Source organism: Lynx canadensis, chromosome A1 (assembly GCF_007474595.2).
Source record: "Lynx canadensis isolate LIC74 chromosome A1, mLynCan4.pri.v2, whole genome shotgun sequence".
Lineage (NCBI taxonomy): Eukaryota > Metazoa > Chordata > Mammalia > Carnivora > Felidae > Lynx > Lynx canadensis.
The window spans coordinates 208,148,802-208,170,473 of record NC_044303.2 but is presented as its reverse complement, the minus strand read 5'-3'; the positions used below and the strand labels follow the sequence as shown (position 1 = coordinate 208,170,473).

Sequence of the window (21,672 nt, the reverse complement as noted above, 5' to 3'; positions counted from 1 at the left end):
CTGAGCATATTAGACTCACGCTCCTCCCAACAAGCTTGGGGTAGGTACTCTTATTCTCTCCAGATAAGAAAGCTTAAGTACAGAGAGGTTACGCAATTTGCCCAAGGTCACTTAAGCAACAGTGGTGTGGCTGGGATCTGAACCAAGGCAGCAGGATCCCAGAACCCACGCTCTCAACCCACTACCTGACTGTCCTGGGTGGGAGGCAGAAATTGGCATGACTTCTAGTCCTCAGTGTCCATACTCGGCCTGCCTTGCCCTCCTCATCAGAAAGTAGCAGCTTTTTGTAGAGGAGGAAACTTGACTGCCCACTTGCCTCCTGATTCATGCAATCCCGTCAGGCTCCGTTCCCATGAGTTAGGTTCCCACCAACCACACCTAACCAACGGTACAGCTAGTTCACCACAAGGTGACTCTGGCCTACCTCCATGCCACTCAGTGGCACGGCTTCAAGTCGAGAATGACACACAGCACCAGAGAGAATTTTAAAAGAGCACATCCTGTGACTCAGGTGTCTCAGATCCCCAGGGTAGTTCTCGTTCTGATTCCGTTTGGAGGACAGAAAACCTGATACGTTGGATCTGTGAGCCGAAACTCCCCAACCAGTGAGTTTTCAAGCTTTTTCACCTAGGGAGGTGTGCTGTGATAACCATTAGGGCAACTGAGCACGCTGGAGAGCTCAGTCTTCAGTAGGCTTCTCCAGTATTTCAGCACCTCCGCTTGTCCTTGACATTAGTTACATCCTCCGGGCAGGAGAGATTGAAGGAGAGAAACACATGGAGCCTTCAAAACCATTCAGGTAAAAAAATATCAGTGGGAGCAAGCTTAGGCTTAGGGTAGAATTAGAAACAAAGCAGGATATGTTTGCTGTGCCACCAAGAGCCCACGTATCCACAAAGCCCCCTGCTGGCCTATATCTTCCTACTCTCTTAATCTTCAGATGATTGAGGCATGACCAAGCAGGCCAATAAATATCGCCCCCAGCCCACCTGGCCAGAAGCTTCCAGAGGTCCCGGTACCACCTCATGCCAACAAGTGTCTTAAGAGCAATTCTCTTCAACTCAAACAAGGAGACAAAGATCCACTCAACCTCGTGGAACAAGGCACCAAATAAACCTAATCCATAGGCATTTGGACTTTTAGTTGAATCTAAAATCTGTAAAAAGTCTCGAGGGGAAATGTGGACTCTTCCTCAGCAAGTTGGACAAGGCTTTTAACAAGGGCCACACATGGCTCCCTGCCCTCTCTCACATCCTCAGGGGAAGATCCGATTGTGTCCAAGATGGCGTGAACGGCAATGACCTTTGTGTCCTGGCTCAAAGTTGGAGGACATTCCACTACCACCACTTTGTCCCAGCCGCCCAATAAAATGTGGGAGGGTATAGCTTAAGAAGAACTGGTTTCTAGAGCAGTCATTTGGATAAGAAGGGATAGAGATGAGAGTGGGAAGGGGAAGGGGAAGTTAGCTTATTCACCAATGGGAAAAAGAATCCCGTCTGCCTCAGGGGGAAACTGATTAGGAATTTAGAAGTAATCAGTCCCAGAAATACACGTTGGAAAAGGCCACTAGGTCTTCTCCCCGCTTTTTCTAGGACACTGTCTACATTGCACGCTCCTTGTTGTATTAAGTGTGGTACTGTTTATTTCCACATGTGCAGTGCTTCAACAAAAAAAGGTCCTTCCCCAAAGATTAAGGAGAGCTCAATCCCAAAAACTTCTGAATTCTCAAGGCCATAAACTTTCCTACAATGTCATCGAGGCCTGTCTCCCTTCAGTGAGGGACAGAACCTGGGGTGGGCGGGGCAGTAGGCCCAGAGAAAAGCGGCCTAATCGTGGCCTGACTGCCAGGGCCCGAAGCAAGCGTGGAGATGTCATGGAGCGTGGAGAGGAGCCATTTGGTAGCTAGGATGCTCCCCCATTCCCAGCTAGTTCCTCCCTCCCCACCAGCCACTAGATGCTCCTGTGTCGACCTCCAGCCCGCAAAGAAGATCAATTATATATCCCATCAAAGCCATTCCAAGAGCCTTATCAGACATCTTGAAGGCATTTTTGTAGCTGCCTTCTTCCTTCAGCCATTACTTCTGTTTGAGTTAGTTTTTGTCTTACCTCCTTCTCCCCCACTCCTCTGCTTTGCCTGATTAGAGCCAGAAATTTTTTCATTAGGTCACTTTATAGTGTAATAACAACATTTACTATTCATGAAGTCTCCCCTCCATAATTTTTAAGTCTTTCCATGTGTCTGGAAGCTTATTTCTGCTCTTCTCACTTTACAAGTGTGCCTCTCTTCCTTCCAAACACAAACCAAAAAGAAAGAGGAAAAGGTGGGGTGGGGGTGGGGTGGGGGAATGCGGTGGAGATAACATCCAGATTCTTTAAGTGCTTTTAATCCAGTTAAATTTCCCTTTGGACTCAAACAGCTCCCTGCTGAAACTGACTGTGGACCTGAATTCCAGGCTAGGAATTGAGTCGAGAGGAAAGGAAGCAGAAACAAATAACAGAGTCAGCTCTATGCTATGAAAACCGCTATGCTGACTGGGGCTCCATGGTTTTAACCCATTCATTTTTCCCCCCTTTTCTAGAATTCTTAGTTAATCTTTCCAGCCAGTTTACAGCAAGCAGGCCAACACCTTTTAAACGCTCCAGGGATTTAAAACAAGTTTGTTCAGTCTCTTGGGCAGATACTTTCTTAAGAACGCGGGTGTAAGACAAAGTTCACATTTTCATGCCAAACGTTGTCAGTCACCAGGAAAAAGCTTCTCGGGGGTACAAACCAGGTCCCCAGCCTTTGTCACAGGGCAAAAATAAACACCCTTGGAGGAGTTAATTAGGCGGTCAGCAGCCACACCAGCGTCCTACCAGGGTTGCCCACAGAGCTTTTAAACAAGCACACACAAGCACACACAAAAGGAGGTGCTTGTTAAATGTCACAAGCTGGACATCTGGAGCCCGACCCCAAAGGTAAATGCATTCCGTGGAAGCATTCCTCGGTTGTCAGGCCACAAAACCGCCGTTTCCCCAAGTACGGTCTCATTTCTAAGATTCCCCCCCATCTCCACTCCATCCTTCCCCCCCCTCCACTCCATCCCTCCCCGCCTCCACTCCATCCCTCCCCCCCCCCCAACACACACACACTGTCCCGGATCTGCACCCCTAGGGGGAAAAGCAAAGGAGGGGAAGGAGGTCGCCAAAAATGGAGCCACGGGGAAGAAGGCCGGGCAAGCTACTCACGGCCAGCTAGCGCCTCCGCGAAGCGAGCATGACTCCCGGGTAACGAGCCTCCAGGCTGCCGCGCAGCCGACACGGCGGGCCGCGCTTAAATAGCCGCCGGCCCGGGAGCCTCGGAGCCGCGCGGCCACTCCCGGCGAGATATGGTTCTAATCAGATGCTGGCAGCCGAGGACTCCCCAGGAATGCGCCGGGATGTTTTTGCTGCCTGGGCTTGGTAACTCCCCCTCAACGTGTCTGCTGAGTCTTCCAAACTTAACTGTTTATTAACTCGAGCCGCGGCCACGCACGGCGCCCGGCTCCCCTCGCGCGCGAGCCCCGCCAGCGGGGGGCGATCGCGCCCCCCCTCCCCAAGCCCCGCGCCGCAGAGAGGAGGGAGGGTGCAGCCGGAGCCCCGGCCTCCCCAGCTGGGGCCGCGGGACAGGGGAGGGGGCAAATAAGGACAGGAAAGGGAAACTCCGCAGGAAAGGGGTGGGATCCACCGGACCTTCGTTTCACAAATTCCTTGGCCGGATTGCCACTTCCAGTGATGTGGCACCCGAAGTCATCCTAACCCGTTGGGGACCTTGGAACAAAGGGCTGCCTTTACTCCTGACTTTCCTGGCGAGAGGCAGTGGGTCCCAGCGCGGATCTGCTGTTTACAGCGAAATGGGTGATCAGCCCCTTTACAGGCGTGGTCTCCGTGGGGGCACTTAAATTGGTGGGGAATCTGTGTGTGTACATGTAGAACATACTGTATTTAGGTATGACATGACATCCCGATATACAGCTATAAAAGCAATACTCTATGAAATTGATATAAACAAAAACGTTCACCTCTATGTAACCCAAGTAAGCTGAACATCTGATACCAACAAAAATTATATATTTCCGTTAGCGTGTGCATCTGTGTGCAGACACGTAAGATGAACACTCTCCTGCACTGATTTCCACCAGTGGTCCCTATACCTCTATGAAAAATATGAAACGTAAGAAACATATTTGAAAATGTGGTGCTCAGCACAAGGCATTCTCATCTTGGTGAAACTTACCAAGCTGGGAATTCATTTTCTCCATATTTTAAAATCATGAGCAATTGTACAATATCCCCAGAAACTCTGTCACTTTTTAAGAAATATGAAATTATTCCGGTGAAAAGCATGTCTGTGTTCCTGTTTTGTTTTGTTTTGTTTTTTAGGTTGGAAACGGTGTGTACTAAATGTGAAAGTGCCAAATTATGAGTTGGACGAGAAGGGGTTATTGATTTCATCAAGTAAGCAACACACAGTGGATTTGCATCTTACCTCTGGAAACTGAGGGTTCAAATCGGGCTCATGGGACACCAAGGATGTATTTTGTGGTCCAAGCCTAGCCCAGCTGTAAAGCCGCAGTGTGATGGGCACTTCCTGCTCTCAAGTAGGTCAGGCTTGGGACCGCCAGGGAGCCAGGGGCACCAGCGGCGCCACCCTGCCACAAGAAGAACACCACCTCTCCTGGCCTCTGCTATTTCTGCCACCTGTCTCATCCCCTCACACCTGAGGGTGCGGGGGTGGGGAAGGTGGTGCTGACAGTTTTCAATGTTGCTGAGATGATTTGCTATTATTAAAAAAAAAGGACTTCCTGTGAATGATAAGAAGTATGTAGACTTTAATCTTAGGATAGTATTTACAACATTTATTCAGAGAACTTAAATTCTGGTACATTTTAGGATGTAGTGCTTTATTTCTAAGACCCAGAAGTCCAGAAGGATAGTTTCACCTCCAAGGCCTAAGTAGCTGAAAAAATGAGGCTGATTTCAGGCAAACAGAGACATTAGCAATTCAGGGGGAAAAAAAGGGTTTCCCTTTTCACTCAATAGGTAATACTTTCTCAACTCAGAAGTGACCACCCAAACCTATTTTTTTTTTTATTTTTTTAATGTTTATTTTTGAGAGAGAGAGACACAGACCATGAGCGGGGGAGAGGCAGGGAGAGAGAGGGAGACACAGAATCCCAAGCAGGCTCCAGGCTCTGAGCTGTCAGCATAGAGCCCGACGCGGGGCTCAAACTCACAAACCGTGAGATCATGACCTGAGCCCAAGTCGGACGCTTAACCCACTGAGCCACCCAGGTGCCCCAAACCTATTTTTTTTTTAATTTTTTTTTTTCTTTCAACGTTTATTTATTTTTGGGACAGAGAGAGACAGAGCATGAACGGGGGAGGGGCAGAGAGAGAGGGAGACACAGAATCGGAAACAGGCTCCAGGCTCTGAGCCATCAGCCCAGAGCCTGACGCGGGGCTCGAACTCCCGGACCGCGAGATCGTGACCTGGCTGAAGTCGGACGCTTCACGACTGCGCCACCCAGGCGCCCCAAACCTATTTTTTTTTTTAAATCAAGACTCTTATCAAGCAATATTAACTTATGTTTGCTCTACCAAATGGAAGGGATATGTCTAAGGAGCCAGAGGAAGAAAATGATTTCATCCGCAATGAGCTGGAATTTCAAGAGAAGACTTTGATGAAAACGGTCCGTTTATGAACTGCGGGCTCACACATACAGCTTAAAATAGACGGCCCTGTCATTTTACAGAGAAATCTTGAGTCCACAGTGGAGAACTCTGATTTGAAGAGTACTTTTATATCTCTAGGGTGCTGATACTGCTTCTGGCAGTAATTCAGTGTCTTGCTCACAGTAAGAAGAAAAAAAAGAAGGATGAAAATAAATTTAACCCTTTTAATCTCTGATGGAACACAGTCTCTTGCCCCATCAAAGCTGTTCACTTTTCAGTAGGTCTAAAATGAACTCCCTTCCAGCTGGAGAATCACACCCAAGACCACCCAGATGTTAACCCTGCTTCAACGGTCTTTTCTTATCACCACTGAAATTTAATGTTTAGAAAATTAAGGTAAGGAAAATTTAATGCAATGTTTGAAAAGCTACGGTCCTTGCACGACTTTCCCTTGCACAAATCCCGTCTTCGAGGGAGGAGAAAAAAAAGAAAAAAAAAAAAAAACAAAAAAACCTGACGACTGTGTTCCCAGCCTAGGAAAGGGGTAGTTAATCCCGTGATGGCTTGCTGAAGAATGCATGGTTTATTATTAAAGTAATCTCTTAAGATTTTCCTGGAATGTGCTTCCACAGCAACTCTGCTTGTGCAAGCTATCCTATGTGTGTGTCTTTTCTTCCATAATTAAGCTGGTTTTTCCCCCTTTAGCTCGCAGACCTAATGCTTTCTCTCTCCCTTCTTCTATCCCCCTCCCTACTCCTCTTGTCTCCCTTAAACATCCCATTCTGAATCCTTCCATTTCTCATGAACTGAAATGGCACTTTGGATTTGGTCCTAGGTGAACTGTCCGAGCACCTTGGTGCCTTGTTGGACACTTCCAGATGTTCTAATCGAACAAGGACTGGTTAAAGTTTATGGATCTAGTGAGGTCACGTCTTTTCTTTTTCCTCCTCAGTGTCATAAAAAAATGAAGAAAATAGCTATTGTTCCCAGAAAATGTTCTTTGACCTTGACTTATCCTGCATGTTTACAGATGCAGAAAAATTGACCCTATCAGATTTGGCTGTTGGCAAGGCATGACAAATATTAGAGGCTTTCCTATTATCTACCTATCTATCCATTGATCTAACTAAAATCTAAAATATCTGGAGGGCAGTCTTACTGAAGGCAACCTGTTTTTGTTTTGTTTGGTTGGTTGCTTTGGTTTATTTTCTTGGTTATACATGTATAGCACCTCAGAACACAATGCTTGGTATTTGCTTGTGATGTGTAGGACTAGTAAAATTCAAATGGCACTTGATAAGTTGGGATGTTTAAAGTGAAGGACTTTAAAAATTCAATATGATAAATTCATATAACTAATTACATTTTACTACCAGTATAAACTTTTATAATGAGAAGTTGTAAAGGGGAAAAAGAATACGCATATGAACTACCAGTTACAACATCTTCTTTGGAAAGCAATTTGAAAAGAGTTGTTAAAAATAAAAATGCATAAAATCCTACAAAATGCCAGTATTAATTATTATTGTAGCCAACACTTAAATAGTTCTCCATCCTATGAATAAGAATCTATCCCTAGAAATAAAGCAGAGATGTTAATCACTGCATTGTCCATAGTAAGAACCTGGGAACAAATTTTGTCTGTCAATAGGGGAATGATTGAGTCAGTTCTGATTCATCTGCACTGTGAAATCATATGCAATCATTTAAAAGAATAAATTGTGGAGTTAAGCCTTGTAATATGGAAGAATTTCTATTAGGTATTGTTGAGTGAGAAAAACAAGATAAAGAAAAATGTAAAATATGTTTCTGTTTTAGTAATACAAAAAGCAACACCTATCTCTCTCTGTGTGTGTGTGTGTGTGTGTGTGTGTATGATTATAAGGGAGACTAGAGACTGGATTGCATTATAGATCACTGGGGACCTGATGGAGATGAGAATAGACAGGGGAAGGAAAGAGGTACAAGTTGTGCAAAAAGGGAAAAAAATTAAAATAGCCTATATGCAGATCTATAGAGATCACATTTGTGCATCTACGAGAAATGGTATATACACAGGTTTGCCTAATTTTTTTTTAAATACACCAAATGATTTTAAGATAAAGAAGGAGAAGAGTTATAAAAGAAATCCATAAAATAGCTTTCAGGGTGCCTGGGTCACTCAGTCATTTAAAAGTCTGACTTCTGCTCAAGTAGCAATCTTGTGGTTCGTGAGTTCAAGCCCCACATTGGGCTCCCTGCCATCAGTGAGGAGCTCGCTTCGGCTCTTCTGCCCCACTCTCTCTCTCTGCCATTCCCCTGCTCTCTCTCTCTCAAAAACAAATAAACATTAAAAAAAATAGCTTTCACTGAGGTGTTTTCCTCAAGATCTTTCAAAAGTGAGTTGAGTATTCATCATGCGTTCTCGTGATCCCATCTGGCCTCGAGAACAATAGTTCTCCAACATTGATGTTCCCAGCAGACACTCTGGGAGCTTGCGACAAGGGCTAATTCCTGGCCCCAGCCCCAGAGACCTGGACTGGAAAGGCATGTGAGTGGGTCAGCAGGGGGCACGAAGTGCCTGGGAATCTGAGTGCTTACCCACACTTCTGGGTGATTCAGATGCTATAGTCCTGGGTACCACACTTTAAGAAACACTGAGCTCTCCCACAACCAAGAGCATACTCACTCTGTCCTTCTCTGAGTGATGAGAGTTAAGTGGATTGGGCAGAACTGCTAGGATGAGAGGAGGCAGGTGCCATTGGTCTTTAGACATTGGCTTTTCTCTCTCCCATTGGCTCTCGACAGCTTCAGACAGTGTCCTGGCTTTGGTGGTGACTCTCTCCCTGCTCCTCCCCTGTCAAGGCTTGTTTTCTGAGAAAGATCTGATATCAGCCGTGTACACTGACCTATATCCAGACATTTGCACTGCATTTCCAATCCCGTGTCTTACTGTGGCATGAAAGGCACCGCTCATTGTTAAAGAGATCTTAGTCATCAGGAAGAACAGGGACAGATTTTTTTTCCTGCTTTGATCAGGTGAGGCAATTGTCAACTCCACTCTGTACCCAGCTTAAGGTTACCGGAAAGAGAGAAGAATTAGATGACTTCCAACTCCTAGGATGACCCTCTACTACCCCTGAAGTCATACTACATCTTGGCTTCCAAGGGACCACTGGAAAACTGAGACGGGATGTCATGTAAATGCTTACGTCTGTGATACAGCGAAGGAAAGTGGGATTTAGGATCAGATCTGGCTTAAAGTTCTGGGTGTGTCTTTTACTGACTGCAAGACTTAGGGCAACCGGCCTAACTCCTCAAAGGCTCAATTTCCTTATCTATAAAATGGGCCTTCCCTGTCTCCCGCTCGTGTTTTGGTTTTTGGTGGAAGTCAAAGGAAATCATGTTCAATGAGAAGAGTTTGGAGAATTTGAGACCAAATGATGACTGCAAGTGATGTTAAAATTATGCAAAAAATACAGTAGTACTAGAAAGCTGTTCTTGTCCCAAATTATTTCTACTCCCAATGGAAATCCTGCCTAGTAAATCATGTGTTAGGTAGCTATGTTCCGCTGGCTGTGGGGAACTTTCTTAAGGTTGACTTCTCCGGTGGGATAGTCCTGGACCCTGATTTTCTAACATGTTAGTGAGGATCACTTTAACGGATCAATTTCATCCTTTCAAAGAAAGATGAGTAAATTTCTGCTGAGATGGGGATATTAAAACGGGAGAAAAGACAGAAAATGAGAAAAGGGGGACTGAAGACCAACCTCTTGCCCTTTGGAGTTCTATTGCTCCTACTGAGAAGCTGCCTCACTGTCCACAGACACTGAATTCAATCCAAAAATCTTTCTACTCTCCGTCAACTTTGGCCACATGCTGGGCTGGGCTGGCCTAACAGCCTCTGTTGTAAACCAGAACAGCCATGTGTGCATCAAGAAGGAATGCTATCTTCTGTAGTCATTTAATACTCAGGCTCAAATTCACATCTTAACTAGAGAACAGGGAGAACCCATGTCTGGACTCCAGAGTAACCCTACTCCCCGATTCTTTTGAAGCGTATATATGTGTGTGCGCCCATGCTTATGTGCAGTTTCTGAAGCAGTGCACCCTAGGTTTCACTGGATTATCAGAAGACCCCACGACATAAAACAAGGTTACATTCCATTGCGCTCTGGGTGTATAGCCACATTCTTTCTACCCATTTTTATCTGAAGATTTTATCGGAGTCTTTTGTACCAATCTGATATTTTTTTTCCTCACGACATTATTGTCAAACAGGTTAGGGCAAGTATTACTGTTTCTAAAGGTTAAGAAATATAAGTGCAGAAACTTTGATTTTTTTCTCTTTACAGAGTTAGGGACAGAGCTAGAACTGTTACTCAGCTCTTCTGAATGATCTAGAATGCATGGCTTCATGCAGTCATGGCCCAAACAATATTATAAGGGTTATTGGCACCTCTGAGGGTTCACTGTATTCTGTCTTGGTCTGTCCACACCTGGAAAAGAGTGTCTGTTGAGGATGCCCCTTCAGATGCAGAAGACACTGGCAAATCAGAGCAGGGCCGCTTGGACAGTGAGGGAATATCTTGGGAACCGAGAACTACGGGCTTTGCCAGTGTGGCCTGGCTGAATTGGGCATGCGTATCCAGGGAAAGAGACTCCTTGGGCACATCAGGTGGGTTAGGGAGGGAGATCTGTGAATAGTAGAGCTCTTTCCAAATATCCAAAGGCTTGTCACGTGGAAAGTAGATTCAACTCCTTTCTTTGGCCACAGATGGTAAAAGGGGATCCTGTACCGGGTTGAAGAGTGTCCCTCCCACCCCTAAGATTCATGTCGACATGGAACCTCAGAATAGTCCCTTTGGAAATAAGGTCTATGCACATACAATTAGTTAAGATGAAGAGATACTGTATTATGTGAGATCTTACCTTTTTGTTTGCCTTATGATACCTTTTGGCCAGAATACCTTGGCTTTTTATTATACCCTGTTTTGCATTTGGCACAACTTGGGACCCACTGTGTCTCCAGGTGTGGCTCTGAGGAAAATGACTGAACTTCTCTTCTATAAAGCGAGAGAAATAATAGAACTTCCTTCACAGCGCTGTTCTGAGGGTTGAGTAAGTTAATCTGTCTAAAGGACTTCAAGTAGCAATTAGCACATGATAATGTGCATTTTTGTCTGAGTGTCTTAAAAGAATAATTTTTCAAATGTTAAGTAAATTTGAAAATGAGCTTACCCTAAACCTCAGAGATTGCACTTCTAAGTCAGCTTAGAGGAACTCCAATTCATTTGCCAAGAAATATGTCTAAGAATGCTTAGAATAACAAAACGTAGAGCAACTTAAGTGTCCATCAACAGAACAGACAAATAAATCACGGTGCATGTATTCTTTGGGAATACTCTAACAACAATAGGAATGACATGAATCTATGACCCAGAACTGCTTATATCAACACAGATGAACTGAGTAAGAAGAACAAGTTACAGATGAATACATAAAGCATGATGCCACTTACATATGGCTTAAAATATGAAAAATATGTTTCGGATTCTGTGTCTCCCTCTCTCTGACCCTCCCCTGTTCATGCTCTGTCTCTCTCTGTCTCAAAACTAAAATAAATGTTAAAAAAAAAATTTAAAGAAAATATGAAAAATAAAATCACTCATTACTTAGAGATACAACTATTCATATAAATGAATATATAGATGCTCAAGAGTGATAAATCACAAATTCAAGATGGTGGTTTCCTTGGAAAGAAGAAAGAAGGATGAATTAAAAGGAGGTCTAATTATACTGGTATTTTTTCTTTTTCCTAAGGCTTGATGTAAGGTACATGGGTGAATATTGTTTTACTTTTCATCTCTTTACACAGATGCTCATCTAAGCACTTTATAGATATTAATTTACTTAACCTCATAACACTGCTGTAAGTTAAAACCTATTGTTAGCAACATTTTACAGAGGAGGAAACTGCGGAAGCTAATTAAAGTCACAAAATTACTTAATGGCAGAGCCAGGCTTCACACCCAGGGATTCAGGTCCCAGGGTTTGTGGCTTAACCCCCATGCAATGCCCATGCTCATTAGAATTTTAGAAAGAAACGAAAAGGCTGCAGGTGACATTAACTGCCCAACGCAATTTTGGAGTGCATGCGGATCACGTTCCGCTCCCTTGCTCCTGTGACTCTTCCACCTCCAGGCCCCTTGTCCTTCTCTGTCCCACTTTGGCTTTGTACCTCAGCCCCTGTTTTTTTTCTTTCCTCCCTGGATCAATGGATTCATTTGGACTCATGTTTCTGGCTTTGATCATGACCTCGGCACACTTTCCAGGACGTCTGTCCCTGGTGTCTAGACTTTGACCATAAGGAGAAAGTTCTGTGCTGACCCTAAGCGTGGGTCTGGACCCGAGAGAGGGACAATGGGAAGTTATACACTGAGCACAACAGTGAAGGGCCACTGAAAAGGAGTGTTTCTCTGAGGAAGGTGTTAAGAATGAGAAGGTAGAAGTAGAGGTGGTAGCAGGTGTGTGTGTGTGTGTGTGTGTGTGTGTTTATTAGATAAGCTGCTATTTTTCAGAAGAAATTCGGGTGAAAGATACAAGCTGTGGGGACAATACAAACTACCAATAACATTCCAGACAATTTCTACCTGGCTCTCAGACATCAGCACTCCCTCTGAATGGAGCTACCCTGATTTTCCCCCCATGCCAGGGAAAGCATACTTGCTCTGGTTAATATTGAGACTGATGCTTCTCCCATCTTTGGTAAAAGAACATTCTTCCAGGCCAGCACAGGGAAAGAAACCTCATCACTTGCTTCTGTTGGGAGAGACGCCCAAGCTCCTGAAACCCATCAGTGGGCCTCTACCCGGATTGCTGTTGCTCCAGCCTTCCGTGGAAGAACTGAGCTCACCGAAAGTGTGTTTGTGGAAGAAACACCACCTGGGAAAGTTAGGCTGGGTGTGGGTTTGGAGGGAGGAAAACCCAGTCCAGAACTCCGCAGTTGTTGCTGAAAATGCTCAAGTCCTAAAGTCATTTTGCCGAGGCCGACCAGGAAATGTGTAATCGTAAACTTTAAATGTGTTTATCTGTCAAGTGGACACATTCTGTTATTTTGGTTTATATTGAGGCGGTTTTTAAACTAACGTTAGACATTAACTACACCCAGTAATTTGATCACACTGTCTCATCTCTCTTTTTCCCTCCTCTCATCCTTCCTCTCCCCCTTCCTCCCTCCCTCTCTCTCTCTTTCTCTCTCTCTCTCTCTCACACACACACCTTTATATTTTGTTGTTATTGAATTCGAATTATAGACAACAGTTTGTTTTTAAATCTGGTCTATGAATAAAAACAGCTCAGGTTCACTGTGCTTGCTGATTTGCAAGGAATAACTACCCCCACCGTAGCTTATTTCAAGGTGTCATGTGATGTCACTGAATATAGAGATGGAAAGAGATCTGCGCTGCGATTCAGCTCCTCTGAGCCTCTGGCACACCCTGTTATAAGGTGTAGACTAGCTGTTTTCTCTCCTAATACATTGACTACTGAAGGGTCTCTTTTCACAATTTTCCTGGTCAATAATAATCAGTCAAATTAATTAATCAACCATCTTTAAATGAAGAACATCAAGTAAAGTCTCTCTGGAACGCGGTGTTTAAAGATCGGGACCACAGTGATTAGCTAGTTAAATAGAATAATGACTTTGTTTTCCTGTCTCACTGCAATATAATGAAAATCACTTGGGATGGAGATTCAGAATACCTACATTAGAATCCTCGTTCTGGCATTAATTATTCGTATGATTGGATAAACTGCTTAAAGTCTCTAAACTTTACGTTTCTACTGTGTGAAATGGAAAACAATGCTTGTGGTACAGGCTTATTTCGAGGGCTAAATGATACAGGGATGCATGTAAAATAACAAATTCTTGGTAAGTACCAGGCCCTATGATAGCTGTCTATGTTAACTGCAGGACAAAGGAAATGGTTATTTCTCATTTTAAGATTTTCTCATAAAAACAATTCTTAAATTTTGGTGCTTGCCTCCATCCTCTGGAATGAATACTAAGAGGTGACAAGATACCTGATAATAAAAGAGATAAGTATTAATGGGAAACAATCTTTGGAACATTTTTGTGTGTCACTCTTATTACCCAAAAGCTTCCAAGTTCTGCCACTGCTACCACTATGGTCCAAACCATCATCATTTCTCACGTGGACTATTGAAATAACCTCTCGCTGCTTCTGCTCTTATCCCTCCCACAGTCTAGTCCATATAGCAGCTAGTGGTCTCATGAAAAATGTTCAGTAATTTCACACTTTTGTTTAGAACCCTTCAATAATTCCCATCTCCGTCAGAGTCAAAGCCAACGTCCTTAGAAATGGCTTCCAAGGCTGTATTGAACTGCCCTCCCTTCCATTACTTTGTAACTGCTAATCTTCCCTTCACTCACTTCACACCCCAGGCCCATTCATATCTCAGACTTTCACACTTGCTGCTCTTCGCCTGGGCTGTCTTCCTCTGGATTCATGACTTCTAAGCTTTCTAAGTAGTTTTGGTAGTTGTTCAAACGTCACCTTCTCATGGAGAGTATTTTTGACCATTGTTTCGGGTTGAGTAGGGTCCTCCTAAAGTTCATGTCCACCTGGAACTTGTGAAAGTGACCTTATTTGGAAATAGGGTTTTTGCAGATGTAATCTAGTTAAGATAAGGTCATATGGGATTAGGATCGGCCCTAAATCCGACAACTGGTGTCCTTATGATAGAAGGGAAATTGGACACAGACACACAGGAAAGAAGATGATGTAAAGATGGAGGCAGAGGTTGGGCCAATGCAGCTGGCCGGCCTGCGTACACCAAGGACGGAGGCTGTTAACAGGAGCTGGGAGAGAAGCATCGAACAGATTCTTCCTTGGAGCCTTTGGAAGAAGCAGGGCCCTGACACCTCCTTGATTTGTGAGAGAATAAATCTCTCTTGTTTTAAACCACCTAGATTTCAATAGTTTGTTACAGCAGCTCGAGAAAGCTAACGAAACCAATCAATTTTCAGTTGCTGCCCTACTACCTTATCCTTATTCCCTCCTCTCTGATTTATGCTTTCCCCATAGCACCTATCCTGACAGAGCCTGGTGATTTCTAACTTCCCATAAGCAACATGTTTCACTGACTGTAACTATCAGCAAATCATTGTAATCTTCAAACATGATTTAGCTTTCCCTTCTCACCTATTCTTGCCAACCAGAAATCTTTATCTTTGCCTTTGTGATATTCCTTCTTTAGTGAGGGGGAGCACCCACTAAACTTGTCTGACTTCTACGGTTCCTTTTGTTCCAGGTTCAAGAAAATAGCTGCATGGGGCATCTGGGTGGCTCAGTCAGTTAAGCATCTGACTCTTGGTTTTGGCTCAGGTCACAATCTCGCGGCTCGTGAGTTGGAAACTTGTATCAAGCTCCCCACTGACAGTGCAGAACCTGCTTGGTATTCTCCCTCTCTCTCTCTCTCTCTCTCTGCCCCTCCCCTGCTCATTTTCTCTCTCTCTCTCTCTCTCTGAAAACTTAAAAAAATAGCTGCATGTAGTTAGTTACTACACTGATACAGATCCATTAAAACAAGTAAAGCCAAAAAGAGAGGACATATATTGTTTAATTTGAGGATCTGAGTTCTAGTAGGTCCAAAATAGGAACCTGTTATATTCTATACTTGGCATCTAAACAGGCTAGACAATGCATTCACACACTTGACAAAATTAACAGTAATTCTTAATGTCTTGTAAAATCCTGATTCCTCTGTCTCAAAAATATCTCTTAATATATTATTTGCTAGACTCATAACCTAAGCAAGATTCAAAAATCAAACAGAAAATTGAATAGTTTGTCTTTTAAATTGTCCATAAATCTATAGCAGTTTTTCCCACCCCACACCACTCTATTTTGTTAACACCATTGACTTGTTGGAGAAAACTGTCCATTTATCCAGTTTAATGTACCACATTATGGATTTGTTGACATGGCTGGTGGTGTCATTTAATTTGATCTTCTATCTATATTTCCCCTAACCTGGTAGATATATTGACAGGCTTCAGTATACTTCAAATAGACTTCACAGTTAGCTGTGTATTTGCTACAGCATATCACAGAAGTGATCTTTTAAAAAGCATCAGGGGCTCTTGGGTGGCTCAGTAGGTTAAGCGCCTGACTTTGGCTCAGGTCATGATCTCATGGTCTGTGAGTTCAAGCCCCACATCAGTTTCTGTGCTGACAGCTCAGAGCCTGGAGCCTGCTTCAGATTCTGTGTCTTCCTCTCTCTCTGCCCCTCCCACACTTGTGCTTTCTCTCTCTCTCTCTCTCTCAAAAATAAATAAACATTAAAAAAATAAAATAACCTACTCCATCCCCCAAATTGAGGGGGAATAGACAAAACAAGATTGTTGAAGCAGAGTGATGGGTATGTAGGGGTTCAATGTACAATTCTCTACATTCTTGTTTATATTTGAAAATTTCTGCAATACAAAGAATCAAAGATCAGTGGCACCATTAGGTGTTTCATATAGTTCATTTGTTCATAATTCATTCACTCATTCATTCATCCAACATTTGTTTTAATTATTTTAGAGAGAGAGAGCGTGCAAGCAGGGGAAAGAGGGGGAGGGAGAGGGAGTGGGAGAAGCAGACAGAGACAGAGAGAGAGACTCAATGTGGAGCCCAACGTGTGGCTCGATCCCACGACCCTGGGATCATGACCTGAGCCAAAACTAAGAGTCAGATGCTTAACTGACTGAGCCACTCAGGTGCCCCTCATGCAACCTTTTCCATAAGCCTGTTACTGTTGGTTTACCAGTTGGGTGCTGTCCGTAAAGAAGTCGTGGCTCCACTCCCTAGGATTCCATGCTTAGCTCAGAGAGCTTCCCACATGGAGCTATTTTAAAAACCATTATTCTTTGAGCCTTTAGAAGCCCCAAATTCAGATTCTGGATATCATGGCACCCCCCTAACTGAAAGAATGACTTTGTTTCCCTAGCTCCCCTCCAGAGCAGACCCAGACATGCGTGCCGGAGGGGCGCCTTCCAGGATCACAGATCCATGGAGTCCTAATAACCACTGTCCAGTCAACATTAGGCCTTATCAGAAGGCCCAGGCCTGGGCCCCTCTTTGATGGCCCTATGTTCCCAAGTGCTTTTTTTCTGGGTTACTGATTTCAGGCTGGAGTCAGATGATTTGCAAAATGACCTGCCTTTCCTGTCTGCTTCACACCACGGGGGCGAGGAGAACAAATAGGTACAAAGTCTGGCTCCTGAGCCCTAGAAAGAGGCCTGTATTGCTGTCATGTGCTTGTCTGATGAGATGTTACAGGGTTTGTTTTTTTTCTTTTTCCTGGCTTGATAAAGTTAAGGAATTAATCTACAAAGGTTTAAGTAGATTTTCTTTTGGGAGTGTCTTTGGTACTCAGGATAGAGCTGCAAAAGGCAATTCTACATTTTGAAGGTACTGCTGATGTCTTGAGGGTGGGGAGGGCATCACTTCTCTTCCTTATCCTTCTGTCGCTCCAGCATGAGTGGCACCTCTAACCAGGGAGCAGAAAAGGAATGGGATAGAACTTTGACCTTCACGAAGATGATGCTGATTATGCATTTTTGCATATAACTTTATAGTTTAATGAACTTTCAAAAATGTTCTCATTGGATCCTTATATCCTTGTTGCAAGTTAGAGAAGTATAATTGTCCTCATTTTGAAGGTGATACAAATGGGTCTCAGAGAATCAGGGATACTCCTTCAAGTGCATGTAGATTCCTCGTGAAGGTGCCAAGATTCAAATAAATTCTTCTAACTCTTATTACCCTGCCAAGTCAACTTTAAACTACTCGGAATGACCTCCTAAACATTTGATGAAGGAGAAGGAAGAGGATATATATATTAGAGTTTTGAATTATCCCTAATGTCTCTCTTAGCACAGATGCTATTAATTTTCCTATTTTTTTATTTTGCTAGATGCATACTCTTTTGAATCTCCAAGTATCTTTGAGCATTATAATGTAAAATCATAATGCCTTATGTTTCTATTTTGCCTAAAACACTGTAATTGAATCAGAAAATTATTTTGGTACTACTGTATATATAATAAATGGCACTGTATATATAAGATATAGTACAACTTAGGGCTTTCTCCAAACAATTTGTTCTCCAAATCAGTCAACTTTTTGCTGCATAAAGGTAGGATTCTTCTGCCTCATGTCTGCCATCAAGATAGGACAACTGTCCTTTGTTATTTGGATTAGTATAAGTCTCAGAGCAGTGGTAAGTTAGCACACTTGTCCCTTGTGAAGAAAGATTGCCCAGAGGACATGTGAGGGAAACATTAACATCTCTTCATGGCCATCTGGTTCTTCTTAGCTGAGGAATGCTCACCGGTTATGGCAGTCCTGAGTAAAAGTCATAGGAAGAGATAGAGACTTGGATCCAAGCAAGGAAAACAATGTGAGGGAATAAAGATAGAATAGAAATAGAGTTGGCAACAAAGTGCTACACACACACACACACACACACACACACACCAAAACCTGAGAAGAATCAGGTGAAAAACTTACTCTTTGGATTGGGAAACATTTGGGGCTGAAATAATCTTTTTGAAGAATTTGTACTATTCATTATCATTGAATAGTCTCCAAACTGAACAGCCATATAAGTCTGGACACAATAAAAACATTTTTTAAAGCCATAACAGTATTTTGTTAAAGAAGGAAGTAAAGATATTTATCTGAATAGATCTTCTTAAAATATAATGGAAGATGATATTTTAAAGAACACAAATGTTAATGAGGACACAAAGATCGTAAGATAATTTATTCATGGCAAAGAAGGTTCAAGTTCGAGTTCCTCAGTAGAGAAGGTCTTTTTTCCACTCCAATAGAGGGTACACTGGCCTAGGGTATAGTTGACCTTGTGGCTAATAATGGCACAGCCACTACTTTGTGTCTTATGGCAAATAACTACTCTGTGTGTGCAGCATTCTTCAGTTTGAAAAATACTTGCCCTGCATACTATGATAAAAGATAAAATTTATCATGCCAGAAATGTTGTATAAAATAATATCATTACATATTTTGAACACAAAGAAGAGGATTAAACATTTTGCTTTCAATTGATTTATGTAAGTCATAATATATTTTAAATTGCAAATAATTTGACAATGCTCTGAGCTGGTGATCCTCTTACTTTTTTAGGGGAGCTTCAACATGCTTAGTCAGTAAGATATGTTTATTAACCCTTCTCCAAATTACAAACACCATGCAGAGAAAGATGGTATTATTTGCACTGAGTACACAATATATCTACAGAGTCTGAATAAATACACATCCCAAAGCAATTCTTATTGTGAAATTAAAAGTGGATTATAACCTGTTTAATAATATTAGATGCTTTATATTTGTCTCCTAGCAACTAAATAATATGGAGAAGTAAAGAAATTTTTTAATATGTCTTCAATCATTATTATAATTACATATAGAGAGTATTTGAAAAAATATCTCCAAATATATAATAATCTCTTAGTTATAACATAAATATCATGCAGACCCAACTCCTGAAATATAGAGCAAGCAAGCCAGTATCCCAATTAAACCTTCTAAGAAGTAATTAAATGGAATAGATTTTTTTCTCTCATTATGTCTACAGGTGATATCGAATATTGAATAGACTTTTTAAGTCATCTGATAGAATTTCTCACAGAAAATTTATTCTGGCTTACGTCCCAATTTTACTCTTCCATACTCCTCTTTGCTCAGTGTCAATAGAAGTTGAATTTTCTAAGAACAAAACACAGTTTCTCCTAAAATTGTTAGATTTTGTCACATAACACTATATACGACTGATTTAATAGAATAAGAAACATTCTACTTCTTGGGGATACTTTTTGGAACTTATTAAATACTAATCAGTGTGTCACGAATTTTTTATCTAGATACCAGGATTTACTTTCTCTTCAGCTTAATTTTATATTTATTTTTGAAAGGTGAGGTGGGGTGGGGAAAGAATATCCCTTTAAAAGTTACTGAAACATTCTAACTTGCTATTGAAACTTGTGAACATTAATGAAAGCTTGGAAAGTGACGCCTTGCAAAAATATTTCAGTCATTCTGAATAAGACTGGAAACAACATTTCTCCAACATTTACCTCTGGGTAAAAGCTGGAGGCCTGGACATCCAAACAATGCTGTGTCTATCAGAAAGCAAGCCGAAAATGAAATGGAAATCGTATTTGCTTTCATTTCCTTCCCTCCACATGAAAGGAAGGAAGGAAGGAAGGAAGGAAGGAAGAAGAGAAGAAGTAAAGAATCGAACAAAAGCTATCTGGACATACTTTAGAAATGCTGCGTGCATATGTGTGTGTGTTTATGATTGTGTGGGTATGTGTATGTTGAATTTCAGCTAGAGAGTATTTTCTACATCTCCACAATTTCTACACCAGCTTGAGACCAAATAATATTTAATCACTTCCATAAAAATGCCAAAATAAGAAAAACATGCATGAAAAAGACAGCAATATGAAGAAGGCATGCTATATATGTTATAGCTGACCACAAACATCATTCACAAAACAAGCAAGCGGCCTAACCAGGAATTTTCCAAATGCTTGTTTTGGGAGAAGTTAACTCCCATACAGAGAGCTTTAAAATAGAAGAGGAAAATGACAGGTTAGTGCCGACCCTTTTAACTGATTTCTCCCTAAAATAAAGACAGCATCTTGAATTAAAATGCAAGTCCTTAGAGCGTGCTTACGAGAAAGCATCACATATACAAATAATAGTTTAGCACGCTGACCCTTTTCACAGAAACAAAAACCCGGTCCGGACCAGGAGGAGGCCTCTGTGTAAGAGGCTATTCCTGCCCTTCCAAGCTGGCCCACTTCCTCCTGGTTTTGGAAGCTTTTCCACTTTGGACCCTTGTTCCTTTCTCCTTCTGGTGTTTTTAGAGAATGACAGAGTTTATCCAACAGGAAATAATAGCATAGTTTTTGCAAGACCTCTATTTCCCCACCACCGGCTTGAACAAGAATCAGGACTACCATGTGGTGCTGTTGAACTTCGCTAAGAGAGCTTTGAGGCATACACACAACATCAGTCTGACGTTAGTTATGTTAGTTACGTTTGGGGAAAAGTGGAGAGGTTGGAGTCCGCACAGCTCTTGGAACCACGGACTCTCAGGATCTTAAAGGACCTTGGGGGCCATCCAGCCCCGTCTCCCACTCTCTACTTACATTCCTTCCCCAACACCACTTCTCCCTGCCCCAACTTACCCTGGGCCACTTTCCGCAAAGGGGATCTCCTGAGCCATTCTATCGTGTCCTTACTTAGGCTAAATACTTTTTTCTGTTTGCTCCTCATCAAACGCAGACAGAGTATAAGATGCTGCCTCCTTCGGCAAGTTTCGCTTACCTTTCTTTTAGGCTCCGAGACATTGCATAAAACTAACCCAGATGTCAGCTGATGTATTATGAATTTAGAATGGGAACCTCGAGTTCCTTCCTGTCTCTCCGTGGATTTTCAGGGGAGGTGATTTACAGTTGTCCTGGCCACTGCTGGCTTGAAGCTGTTGTTTCTGCTTTTTTTTTTTTTTTTTTTTTCAGTTCATGGTTTACTCTGCTGTTCCTCATCTGCCACTTCTTTTTGTACCCTGTCAAACTCAACATCCTTCCTTGATCAGTGCTCTCTAACTCCCTTAGGAAATCCACCTAAATCCAGACTCTGGGTGTCTTTTCCGAAGGTGTGTGGAAACGAACGGGATTTATTTTGACATACATATATTGACCTGTATATGAGTTAAATATATATTGTATTGTGTTAACAAATATGAAAAATACGTATTTATTTGTTGTGACATGTATACCACACACACGTGTATTTGAATATTTGACGTCCCAATGATTAAAAGTCTTACTCTTTGCTCCTTTGCAGAGCCATACTTTTTCTTATCCTCAAATTCCTATTTTTTCCTGTGCAGAGT

At 42.4% G+C, this 21,672-nt stretch overlaps 1 protein-coding gene across 6 annotated transcripts in view; it reads right to left on the bottom strand.

The window, feature by feature from the left end:
- The window catches only part of DAB2 (DAB adaptor protein 2), a 70,150-nt gene extending 48,991 nt beyond the window's left edge, over positions 1-21,159 (bottom strand). The window contains exon 1 of one of the 6 annotated variants that reach the window (XM_030330743.2): positions 20,966-21,159. The gene's annotated coding sequence lies outside the window, so the exon portion shown is untranslated. Of the gene's footprint in view, positions 1-3,228; positions 3,400-20,965 lie in introns of those variants that run through there. The other 5 variants (XM_032594525.1, XM_030330735.2, XM_030330750.1 and 2 more) reach the window with 5 other exon arrangements.
- Positions 21,160-21,672: the final 513 nt, after the last annotated feature.